The sequence below is a fragment of the Manis pentadactyla genome, chromosome 9 (genome assembly GCF_030020395.1).
Source record: "Manis pentadactyla isolate mManPen7 chromosome 9, mManPen7.hap1, whole genome shotgun sequence".
Classification (NCBI taxonomy): domain Eukaryota; kingdom Metazoa; phylum Chordata; class Mammalia; order Pholidota; family Manidae; genus Manis; species Manis pentadactyla.
The window spans coordinates 69,580-82,019 of record NC_080027.1 but is presented as its reverse complement, the minus strand read 5'-3'; positions in this window follow the sequence as shown (position 1 = coordinate 82,019).

The following is a 12,440-nucleotide window of genomic DNA, read 5'->3' as shown; positions in this document are numbered from 1 at the left end:
GATGACTCAGAAAAAGTAAGACAAGGCCAATTACTGCTTTTCTCCCTAACAAAGGTTTTCCTGTGAATTCATCTACTATTTCCACTATAGATGATGTTTTACCTTGAGCATCACTGGGGCCCCCTCCTCTCTGCTGAGACACCTCACCTGTCTTCCCAAGGCCCTGTGCTGGCAGGCTGTTCATCTCAGGCTCTACCCACGGAGCTCACGGAGGAGAACTAATTTTGGAAAAGCCATCTATGCCTGACCTTTATTCTACCCTGCTCTGAAATATTTTACTTTTTTTTGCTTTAAGTGTCAATTTTTCCCTGCTCACAATGACATTGTGCCTAATTTCCATTCTCCTTTCCAGCTTAAACTGGTCATTACTGTTTCTTCCTTTGGTGGCTTTATTCTGGTGAGCCCTACATTCAGTTGAGATTGTAAAACAAAATTAGGTGGGCGTTATTTGTTTCTAAAACAAAGAGCAGAAACAAAGTGGACTTTTCAGTTCTAAGCTCACATCCAGCTCACCACATCAAGTAATCCACTGAGGTCTGGTTGGAAGATCAGTTCAAATTATTATTAATAACAGTAGAAGTTACCATCTCAAGAAACTATTTACTGGGCACTATAGTAGACACCTAAAATGCCTCATTTTTATGGTCTGTTCAGGATACTTGAGACATTGAACAGAGGCAATATTGATGAGTATGTCAGGATACACAGCATACTCCTAGACTTGCCCAGAAATAGCAGGTCAAATGGTGACCCTGGCTACATGTCAAATGAAGGAACAGTGACAGGGTGGAGCAGGCAGCTTATCAGGTCACACAGCTTGGGAGGTGGGAGGATTCAAAGACAGGTGTGCCTGACCCCAAAGATCATGTTCTATTTCCTTTGTCTAAAGTCCTGGTGAGAGTCTGAGGAAGTGGGAAGACAGAGGGTGGAAGTGAGGAGAAGGGGAGGTGAGGGTGAGAGACTGGTTATATCAGCCTGATCAGCAGATCAGACCCCCAGACTGTCATTCCCACTTCCTAGCTGCCCCCTTCTGGGATGCAAAGCCACATGGAGAGTATGGTGGAAAACAGTCAACACATGTTCAGTAATGATGACTTTCTAAATTTTTCTTGGAGAAAGAAAGAGAAAATGAGAAAAAAGGAACCAAAACAGAGGCTTGGGAACCACAAGGTAATCTAAAGAGGTTCATGGGAAATCAAACTCCTGAGGCTTCACAGAAGACCTCAGGTTTTACCAGAAAATGTAACTTATTTTTCAGCTTTAAGACTATTTCATGACTCAACCAAAGTTGTAAGGAAATTGTTTACCATTGCATATGCAGGTGGGTTTACACAATAAAGCTTCACGTTACCAAGAGCTTATCACAGAATAAGAAACTGTATCTGACTTGTGAATGCTATATTGTTTCAAAGCTGTTGCTTTTTAAATAAATGTTTTACTTGTGCATTTTACATTAGCTAACATGCCTTGGTTGCATCTGAAGAAATATGAAATTTAAAGAAATGACAACCACTTCAACTGAACAAAAAATCACTCCCACGGGGTATATTAAATGGCAGTTCATACTGAGTCACTTAATTGATGTGACTCTGCCTATTACCCTTCAAGTGCTATAAACAGATACTTATCCACTCCACATCCAGCACATTAGTTCATGGAAAGTTACAATTACTTCTGCAAGTAGACCTACCAAATGTTAGAAATGAGTTAGGAGTCAGCAACATGGAGATTGAGTTGTGAAAGTTTTAGGATGGAAAAAGTTGGTAAAGAAAACAGCAGAGAGAAAGAGAAAAGGAGCATTAAAAAATCTTCAACCCAAATCATGATAGGCTCAGGGAGGGGAGAAAAGCTGGGTTTTGCATTTTTCTGATAGCTGCTGGGTCTGATGCTGTCATTTGCATATCAGCTCACTTTTCCATTAGATCTCAGGTCCCTGACAGGTCAGCACTGACGGTACAGGATATGCAGCTGAATAAATATCCATTTTTTAAACAAGGTAAAAAAAGTTTTTTAAACTTAAACTGCTGCCACTAATATCTAGCTGTTTCCACCAATCTGTGTGGTTACATCTTAATGCTTTCCTGTATTAAGAGCCTTTCCTGAAGTCCCCTGATGGGCTCTGTTTGATTAATTCATTCTCCTTTGCCATCAGTGATCTAGAGAATTCCTGAAAGGTCATCTTGCCATTCAACGATGCTGTGACACAGACTGGTGCAGCTTCATTTGATAAATAGGAAGAGTCTTAGCCTCCGCTGGTAGTACACCTAAGGCTGCAGTGAACCCACCATTTGCTGATGAGGCATATTTTTGTCTCTGGTAAAATGCAGGCATCAGCTGTCAGTTCATTTTGAGTTTACAAAATGAGCTAAGATTCAGGAAATTGTTTTATACCCTTCAGAAATGATCACAAAGGTGTTATCTTTGTCTCTTACATACTCAGGAAGACTTGTAAATGTCTTCCCCATCTAATCTTGTCCAATTATGTCTCTTTATGATAACCAGTGGGAAGGAAAAGTATTGCCCATCAGCACTTAGTGCTGAAATATGACTCAGCAAATCATCCTCAGTTGAATGATTCATTTCCAAGTCTCCTCAATTCATTTGAGTGATATTACATCATATGTGCACAACTGCAGGGGTAATTAGGTATTATTTGTTAAGCATTTATTATGTACCAGGCCCAGGACTAAACATTTTACATTCATTGACTCAATGAAGTCTCATAAATACAATTTGAGGTTAATACTATTATTATCTCACTTTATGGATATTCAAGAACAATATTTAGTAGAAGAATTAAAATACAAATTTGTCTTACTCCAGGCAGACTTATAAGTATTGTAGAATGATTCTAGGAGAGACTGGGACTACAGATTCTAGGTCATCTCAACCACTGTAATGATGTTGTCCAGGATATGCTACCACAAACTATGGTAACTTGGCATGTTGAATATTTTAAAATGAAGGAGTTTGGTAAAATCAAAGAGGCAGGAATTTCACTGTGACCTTATCCCTGTCCTTACCCCCTGAAACAGATCATATATCCCTTATGAGACGTACCCTCCCTATGCGCAGAGGAAAGGAGAATCCTTTTCTTTGAAGGCATAGGGACTCAAAGAAGAATCCTAATGAGCAGACCTTGATAAGTTCCCCGTATTTATTACAGTACCTCATACTCCTTAACCTGTATTATTTTTCCACAACTGTCCACTCATTATCAATCCCAGCACTTAAATACTCATGGCCAACTGTTTCTGTGGATCATCACTTCCTTGTGAAGTCTGCCATATCACAAAAAACTTATAAATATGTGGGTGTTCTTTTCTCTGGGTAGTCTGTCAGTTTAATTTTCAGACCCAGCAACCCTAAGATGGTCAGGAATAATGCCCCACCTCCTGCAGTGGTCCCAGTTGACGCTAAGCACAGCACTCTACAGTGGACATCATACTATCATTTATATAAGGAAACTGAAGCTTCAAGAATTTACATGACTGGCCTCAGTTAGGGCTGTTAAATGGGGTGAAAACACAGGATATAGTTCAGATGATTGCAAAAAATATTTTATTGTAGGTATGTCCAAAAAATAATTCCTTCTCTGAAATGCAAATTTAACTTGCGTTTGTATGGCAACTTTAGGCTGAAGTACCAGTTCTGGTGTAACACAGGCTTCTCCTCAGAGCCCAGGGCTCTTTCCACTGCTCCAGGGGAGGGGTCTACACTCCCAACCCAGAGCTGCAAATGGACAGGAATAGAAACTGCCTCAGTCAGACCATCACATAGCTGTGGAAACTAACATTTGGCAGTACAGCCACGTCAGCTTTGTAGTTGGAATCTAATCCATACACCTTGGGGTCAAACATTACAACTTTTTTTGATAACTCAACTTAGTTTTTGTTGCAAATCCTCCTGGAATAGTGGATACACAGCTTTCTGACCCTCTCCCTGGATGTGCCAACATGAACACAGAAATACAATAGAAAGTGTATATTGGTCTGGGCCTCATTCCTGACACTGGGTTCCTAAAGCCCTGGGAAATTCCTGGGTAATAGCAGCATCTTTTATTGTAAGTAGGTGGTTCTGGGTGGGCTCTGCTTTGGTGCCTGAAAGGCAGAAAGCCCAAGCCATGACTAGAAGCTTGGAATTTTCAGCCTCACCCCTCCATTCTCCAGAGAAAGGGGAGTGGATAAAAACAGAGTTAATAATAGGTCATACCTGTGTCTCAACATTTGGAGTTTGGAGAGATTCAAGGTTGGTAAACACATCCATGTGGTGTACTGGGAGGGTGATGAGTCCCAACCCCACAGGGAAGAATGAAGCCTTCTGCTGGCCCAAGGGTGATCCCTCACAGTAAAAGAGAAAGTGTTAGAAACCATTTCTCACATGGGGTAGACCTTCTGTAACCTCCATTGTTCATGGCACCAGCTTCACTGAGCAAATCGTACAAGTCTTAATGAAAGGTAAAGGATGTACACCAGTTTGCTAATGCATTCATCTACTGAAGCACATCCTGATTTCCTAAGGTTTTTAGCCATTATGCATAGAGGTACTGTGTAAAATTGCATGGTGAATTTTGTTGAGACATAGTTTTTCAAAGCAGTTGTCTAATAACAGCGACGCAATTCTTGGATCCTAAAGTGAGACTTTTCTTTTCAATGGTAAGATAGTTTTAATGGTTCTTTTTTGTTTTATGGAATTTTATGTATCTTGAGTACAAATACTTTATAAAATATGTATTTGCCAACATTTTCTCCCAGTGTGTAATTTGTGTTTCGGTTCTTTGAACAAGGTTATTTAGAGTAGAAATCTTAATTCTATAAATCCCACATGATGTATCCTTTTTCTTTTTTGTATAGGATTTTGGTGTTGGGGGTTAAAAGTCATCAGCAAGAGTGTATAGATTTTCTTGCTTTTACATAGAATTTTTATAATTTTGCACCTAAAAATTGTCTATGGAGAATGTTGAGTGAATTTTTGTGTAAGTTGTAAAGCTTGTGCTTACCTTCATTGCATTCTGTATGTTCTCCAACAAATTATACAAGACATGGGAAACTCCAGCAAATTGGGTTTTGATTTTCCAAAATTTTGTGATTCATCAATCGAGCCACGAGGGGGCGCCACCTTCCTCGAGCTGTGAGCCCTCGTCCCATATCACATAAAACTTAGAAATAAGTGGGTGTACTCCGCCCACCGTGGCCCACAGGCGACGCCTTTGCACTCTCTGTGGACCTGAGTGGCGCATGCGCGGTCAGGCTCCAGGACAGCCTTCTGGTTCTGGCGGCAGCCAGGATTCCTCGGGCTCCTGTGCGGCTCCGTCCAGGACACCGCCGTCTGTGGCCACCGTGAAAGCTCGGTTTTCTGAGGAGCCACGGGACGGAAAGGTGAGGAGAGGCTCCCCATCCGTCGCCTGCAGAGTGCTCCCCTTCAGGGGCCTTGGGAGGAAGGCCTGTGGCAGGGAAAGGGGTCTCAGTTGAATGTGGGCTAGCGGCTGGCGCGACGGGTGGAGTTGAGTGGGGGGTTAGTCCGGGACACGGCTGAGTCCATGCCGGGGCGAGTGAGCGGCGCCCAGATCGTGCCCGGGAGCCCATGCTGTGGGTGGATTGTCCGCACCTGCGGGATGCCCTCCAGGCTCCAGGCGTCCTTCCTGACAAGGCTCTGAGACGTTAATGGGGCGGACGGTACTTGTTTGCTGAATGGCCCGCAAGACCTGGGCTTCAGGTCTTGCGGTGTGCCAAGCACACAGGGTGGTTTCCTGAGAAGAGTCCCCAGTGTGGGGTCCGCCTAGGAGCCTCCCCCCAGTCTCAGCACGGCACTGACACAGCTCAGCTTCCCGAGGGCTTTCCCCATCCTTGGCCTGTGCCCGGGCCTCGTGCACTGCCTCCAAGGGAAGAGTCGGTTTGGGGAAGCAGAGGGCGCCCCGTGTTCTGTTACCACACCCGCTTCTGCTTGGGTGCCACACAGGGTCTCGGTTGCTGCAGCACTGCATTGTAATGGGATGAAAGGGCACCATGCTCCTGCTCCGCTTTCCCAGGACGGCTGTAGGGATGGGGTCCCTTGCAGTTAAACCAAGCCTGCAGGGAGTTTGCTTGATTTCTGTGAGAAGTGCGATGGAATTTTGGTGAGGGTCGCAGGGGTTGTGCACATTGCTGTGTGTGGAGGGACTTGTAACAACCTAACTCTACCCATCCACGTCTGCAGGGTCCACAATTTTCAGGTCTCCCACCTCCTCGGTTAAGTTTGTTCTTAGGTACCTGAAACTTCTGGAGAAAATTCCTGAACTAAATACCTTTTAGCCGAAATCAGTCAAAGGGAGAAATAAAGTGGGAGAAACCCGTTTGTTACTTACTAGTAGTCATCCACTTTAGCTTGCCCGTGTCTGTCACAACCAGGCTTCAGAAGAAGGGGCCCCACTGAATTTCTCCAGTCCAAATATGCCCTCGCTCGCCCTTGTAATACCTGTTGATAGAGAGATGGACTACTTCTCTTCACTTCTTGGAAGCACCTACTGATGTGAAGATGCACGAAGGCCAGGTGAGATACTTTGGAAATACTGCAGTTTTTTCCACAGCACGTTAGTCTTATTTATTTATTTTTTTGGTATCATTAATCTACTATGACATGAACAACATTATGGTTACTAGTTTCCCCCATCATCAAGTCCTCAGCACACACCCCATTACAGTCACTGACCATCAGTGTAGTAAGATGGGTAGAATCACTAGTCTCCTCTGTGTTGGACAGCCCTCCCCATACCTCTCCTGGCACATTATGTGTGCTAATCATAATGCCTTTCCCCGCTTACCCTCCCTTAGCACCCTCCCTCCCCATGGCCTTTCCCTTTGGTAACTGTTAGTCCATTCTTGTGTTCTGTGAATCTGCTGCTGGTTTGTTTCTTCCATTTTTTTTCTTTATTCTTACACTCCACATGTGAGTGAAATCATTTGGTACTTGTCTTTTTCCGTCTGGCTTATTTCACTGAGCATAATACCCTCTAGCTCCATCCAAGCAGTTGCAAATGGTAGGAATTGTTTTATTCTTACACAACACTCTCTTCTTCATGATGCACTTGTAAAGGGCATTATTTTCTTAATCTCTGATGGTTGGTTATTAGTGAATACAAGCAACCGACTTTTATAAGTTGGTTTGGTATCTTACAAGTTTACTGAATTCATTTTTAGTTCTAACAGGACTTTGGTGAAGTAGGGCGGGAAATTGGAATTCTAAAATTCCACTGTTTGTACCCCAGGTCTTCCCAAAATCCAAGGCAGAGTGGCTGCAGGGGATCCTCCCACAGGCCTCCTAATGAGCCCTGGTCACCTGCAAGGTGCCATTTGTTTGAACTGGGTAGAAGGGCTTGGCCTCCCTTGACAGGGTGTTATGTCTGCTGTGCTTTTCTTATGGTTATTTTGCAAACTAATTTACTTTCCAGTAATTTAAAACCTACAGAAAACTTGTAGTGTCATTACAGATTCACTTTATACTGAATTTCCTAGCATCTCACTTTAGCACAGTTTCCACTTCACACAAAAGTTCTGTGGTGTCTACCCCAAATAGGGACACGCTTCCAGGGAAACAACACCTGACTGCAAATGAGGGAAGTATTAGGGTCTCCACAAGATAATCCAGTGCACAGAACCACCGCAGCTGTCACCATCTGCTCCAGCTGTATGCACATTTCTTACTATCCTGATGCAGTTTCCTTTTTCTGGAACTGTTCCCGAGACATTACCTCAGTTGGTTTCTCTGGGACCTTGAATAAGCAGGATCACATAATATTTGTCCTTCTTGGAGGGGCGCATTTCCCTGAGCATAATGGCTTTGTGTGTCCATCTGTGCAGCAGGTTCTAGGACTCCTTGTTTACTCCACTGTGTATAGACCACATTTTTTTCATCTGTCTGTGGACACCCGTGTCGTCTCCACCTTTTGGCTGTTGTAAATCATGCAGCTGTAAACAGAGGTGTGCTATATCTACGTCCCTGCTTTCCTGTCATTTGTGCAAATGCCCTGAAATGGAATTGCTAATTATATGTTAACTATGCTCGAGTTTTGGTGAACACTCTTCACACACAGTGTTTTCAAATCAGCTTTGAACCATTTTTCTTTATTTCTATATTTGGCAGAATAATATAGTTTATGGATCAACCCTGTTTTGTTCATCTGTTTATCCCTTTTGGGCATTTGAGTTGTTTCTACCTTTTTATTGTGTTGAGCAGTGCTGCTAAGAACTCTTGGGCCAGTTTCTGTTTGAACAGATTTTCATTTCTTTGTGGTATTTATCTGGGAGCGGTTCTTCACCCACAATTAGGTAACTGTATTATATATTATGAGGAAATGCCAAGCTGTTGTATACAAGCTGCATGTTTTATATTTCCACAAGCCAAAGTTAGGGGCTCTAATTCCTATGCATCCTTGGTAACATGTGATTTTGAATTTTCCTGAGTATGGCCAATGCCATATGCTTTCATTGGGTGGGGGTCACTGTGGTCTAATTTGCATTTCCATAGCAACTAATGCTGTGTGAGACCTCTTCATGTGCTTGTTGAACATTTGTATGTCTTACTTGGAATCTTAATCCACTTTAAACATTTGTCTTGTCTTGTTGCCTTGTACTAGTTTGTGGTGTTTCCTGGGATACAGGCTCTTTTCAGTTGTACAACGTGGAGATATTTCCTTTCATTCTGTGACTGTTTTTCACTTTCTGGTTGGTGACTTTTGACACAGAAAAGTTTTTAATTTTATGTTCTCTTCTGTTGCTTGTACTTTAGTGTCAGATCTGAGAAATCATGGCTAAATCCAAGGTCATGAACGTTTATCCTCATGTTTCCTTCTATTGTCTGTTTCTTTTTTTACCTATTATGTAAGTCCTTTGTCTGTTCTGAGTTAATTTTTGTATGTGATATGTGTTAAGGGTTCAGTTTCATTCATCTGCATATGGACAGCTATTTGCCCAGCACCGTTTGCAAGGAAGACAATTCTTTCCCTAATTTAATGTTGTCCTCCCTTGTCAGAAAGCAAGTGACTCTATATGGTTGGGGTCACTTCTGGGCTTTCCACTCAGTTCTGTTGATCTGTGCATACAGTTGACCTTTGAACAAAATGGGGGGTTGAGTAGCTGACATCCCACAGAGTCAGAATACACATAAAACATCTCACTGCCCCCAAACTTAAGTATTATCCTAATCTCATTGCTTATTTTGACTGGCAGACTTACCAATAGTATAAATAGTTAACACATACTTTGTACATTACACATGTTTTGTGCTGTATTCTAACTGTAAGGTAAGCTAGAAAAAAATTAAGTGTTTCTAATTGTCTTAAGTCTTATGTGAGAGGTACCCTCCCTATACCAAGAGGAAAGGAAAATCCTTTTCTTTGAAGACAAAGGGACAGAAAGAGGAATCTTAATGAGCAGACCTTGATAAGTTCCCCCTATTTACAACACTATCTCATACTCCTTAACCTGTCATATTTCCCCACAACTGTCCACTCCTGATCAAACCCAGCACAAAAATGCTCAGGGCCAACTGCTTCTCTGTGTCTTCACTTCCTTGTGAAGATTTGTATATCACATAAAAACCTATTAATAAATGGGTGTGCTTTTCTCTGGTTAATCATTTTCAGTTTCATTTTCAGACCCAGCAACCCTAAGAGGGTCAAGAACAACTCGCCCACCCTTTGCAGTGGTCCCAGTTGATACTAAGCACAGCAATCTACAGTGGGCATCATTCTATCACTGAGATGAGGAAATTGAAGCTCCAAGCATTTAGATGACTGGCCTAAGATAGGGCTGCCAGTCTTGGGGTAAAAACACAGGATATAGTTCAGATGATAGCAAGAATTATGTTAATATAAGTATGTCCAAAAAATTATTTGTTCTCTGAAATTCAAATTTAACTTGTGTTTCTATTTCAACTTTAGAACAAAGTCCCAGTTCTGGTGTAAGAGAGGCATTTTCTCTGAGCCCAGGGCTCTTTCCCCACTCCAGGGGAGGGGCCTACACTCCCCACCCAGACCTGCGAATGGACAGTCATAGAAACTGCCTCGGTCAGACCCTCAAATAGCTGTGGAAGCTAATACTTGTCACTTCCGCCATATCAGCCTTTTAGTTGGAATCTAATCCATACACGTTGGGGTAAAATATCATAATATTTTAAAGAAGTAAACAGTTTTTGTTGTAAATCCTCCATATCCTAGGATAGCAGAAGCAGAACGTCTTGACCCTCTTCCTGGGATGCGCCACCGTGAACACAGAAATACAACAGAAAACATATTCTGGTCTTTGCCTCATTCCTGATCCTGGGCTCCTAAATCCCTGGGCATTTCCTGGGTAAGGGAGTTTTTATACTAAGTAGGTGGTTCTGGGTAGGTTCTGCTCGGGTGTCTGACAGGCAGAAAACCCATGCCATGATTAGAAACTTGGGATTTTCAGCCTCACCCCTCTATTCTCCAGAGAAAGGGGAGGGGATAAAAATGGAGTTTATAATACATCATACAAGTGTCTCAAAATATGGATTTTGGAGAGCTTCCAGGTTGGCAAACACATCCATGTCGTGTACTGGGAGTGCAATGTGTTCCAACCCCACAGGGAAGAATGAAGCCTTCTGCTGGCCCAAGGCCGATGCCTTCATAATCCCAAAGAAGCTGTTAGAAACCATTTCTCATGTGGGGTACACCTGTGATCTCCAGTGATCAAGGCACCAGCTTCACTGGGAAAATCACTGTACATTTCACTGTACAAATTGTAGTGAAATGTAATGGATGTACCCCAACTTGCCAAAGCAATTCATCTGCTGAAACACATCCTGATTTAAGTTTTTAGCCTTTATGAATAGAGCTATTATGTAAAACTCCATGGTGGCTTTTGTTGGGGCATAGCTTTTCAAAGCAGTTGTATAAATACTGGTGATGTAATTCTTGAATATCAAGGTGAGACCTTTTCTTAATTGTAAAATATTTTTAATCGCTCATTTTTGTTTTATGGATCTTTGTATATCTTGAGTACTAATCCTTTATCAAAAATGTATTTTGGAAATATTTTCTTTTAGTTTGTCTCTTGTGTTTGGGTTCTCAGAGTAAGGTCTTTTAGAGTAGAAATTATATCTCTATAAACACATGTGATTATTTTTCTTTTGTGGATAGGCCTTTGGTGTTGGGTTCAGCAAGGTTGTGTAGATTTTCTTGCTTTACCTACAAATTTTATAATTTTGCATCTAAAATTTGCCTATGAAGAATTTTTTTATGAGCGTACCACTAAAAATTTTTTAAAATTAAAGCATTATTGACATACACTCTTATGAAGGTTTCACATGAAAGAACACTGTGGTCACTACATCCACCCATATTATCGAGTCCCCTCCATGCCTCATTGCAGTCACTGTCCATCAGTGTAGTAAGATGCCGCAGAGTCACTACTTGTCTGCTCTGTTCTACACTGTATTCCCTGTGGTCCCCCACACCATGTGTGCCAATCATAATACCCCTCAATCATCTTCTCCCTCCATTCTCACCTGCCCTCCCACACCCCTCCCATTTGGTAACTGCTAGTCCCTTCTTGGAGTCTGTGAGTCCGCTTCTGTTTTGGTTCTTCATTTTTACTTTGCTGTTATACTCCACAAATGAGGGAAATAATTTGGCATTTGTCTTTCTCCACCTGGCTTATTTCACTGAGCATAATATCTTCCAGCTCCATCTATGTTGTTGCATATGGTAGGATATGTTTTTTCTTATGGCTAAGTAGTATTCCATTGTGTTTATGTACCACACCTTCTTTATTCATTCATCTCCTGATGGATACTTATGTTGCTTCCATATCTTGGCTATTGTAAAAAGTGCTGTAACAAATATAAGGGTGCATATGTCTTTTGGAATCTGAGAAACTATATTCTTTGGGTAAATTCCTAAGAGTGGAATTACCTGGTCAAATGGCATTTCTATTTTTAGTTTTCTAAGGAACATCCCTATTGGGAATTTCGAGTTAATTTTAGTGTAAGTTGTAAAGCCTTTGCTTACTTCATTTCACTCATTTCACTCTCAAAGTGGAGAAGACACAGGAAATTTGTGCCCATTGTGGCTTGAATTTCCAAAGATTTGTGGTTCATCAGTTTAGCCACAAGGGGGCACCACCTTCCCTGAGTTGTAAGCACGCATCCTGCAATGCTCACCGTGACCCGCAAGTGGCGCCTCAGCCCTCTTTGAGGACCAGCAGGGCTCATGCGCGGTCAGGACGCAGGCCTTTTCTCCCAGCTCTGACCAGTGCCGGAATTGCTCCGGCTCCTGAGCAGTTCCGTGACACCGCGGGCCGCCTCCGCAGGGAGGGCTCGGTTTCCTGAGAAGCTGCAGTAGGGAAAGGTAAGGAGAAGCTTTCTGTGCGTCTCCGGCTGAGCGCTTCTCTTCAGGGGCCTGGAGAGGAAGGCCTGCGATGGGGAACGGAGTCTTTGCGGAG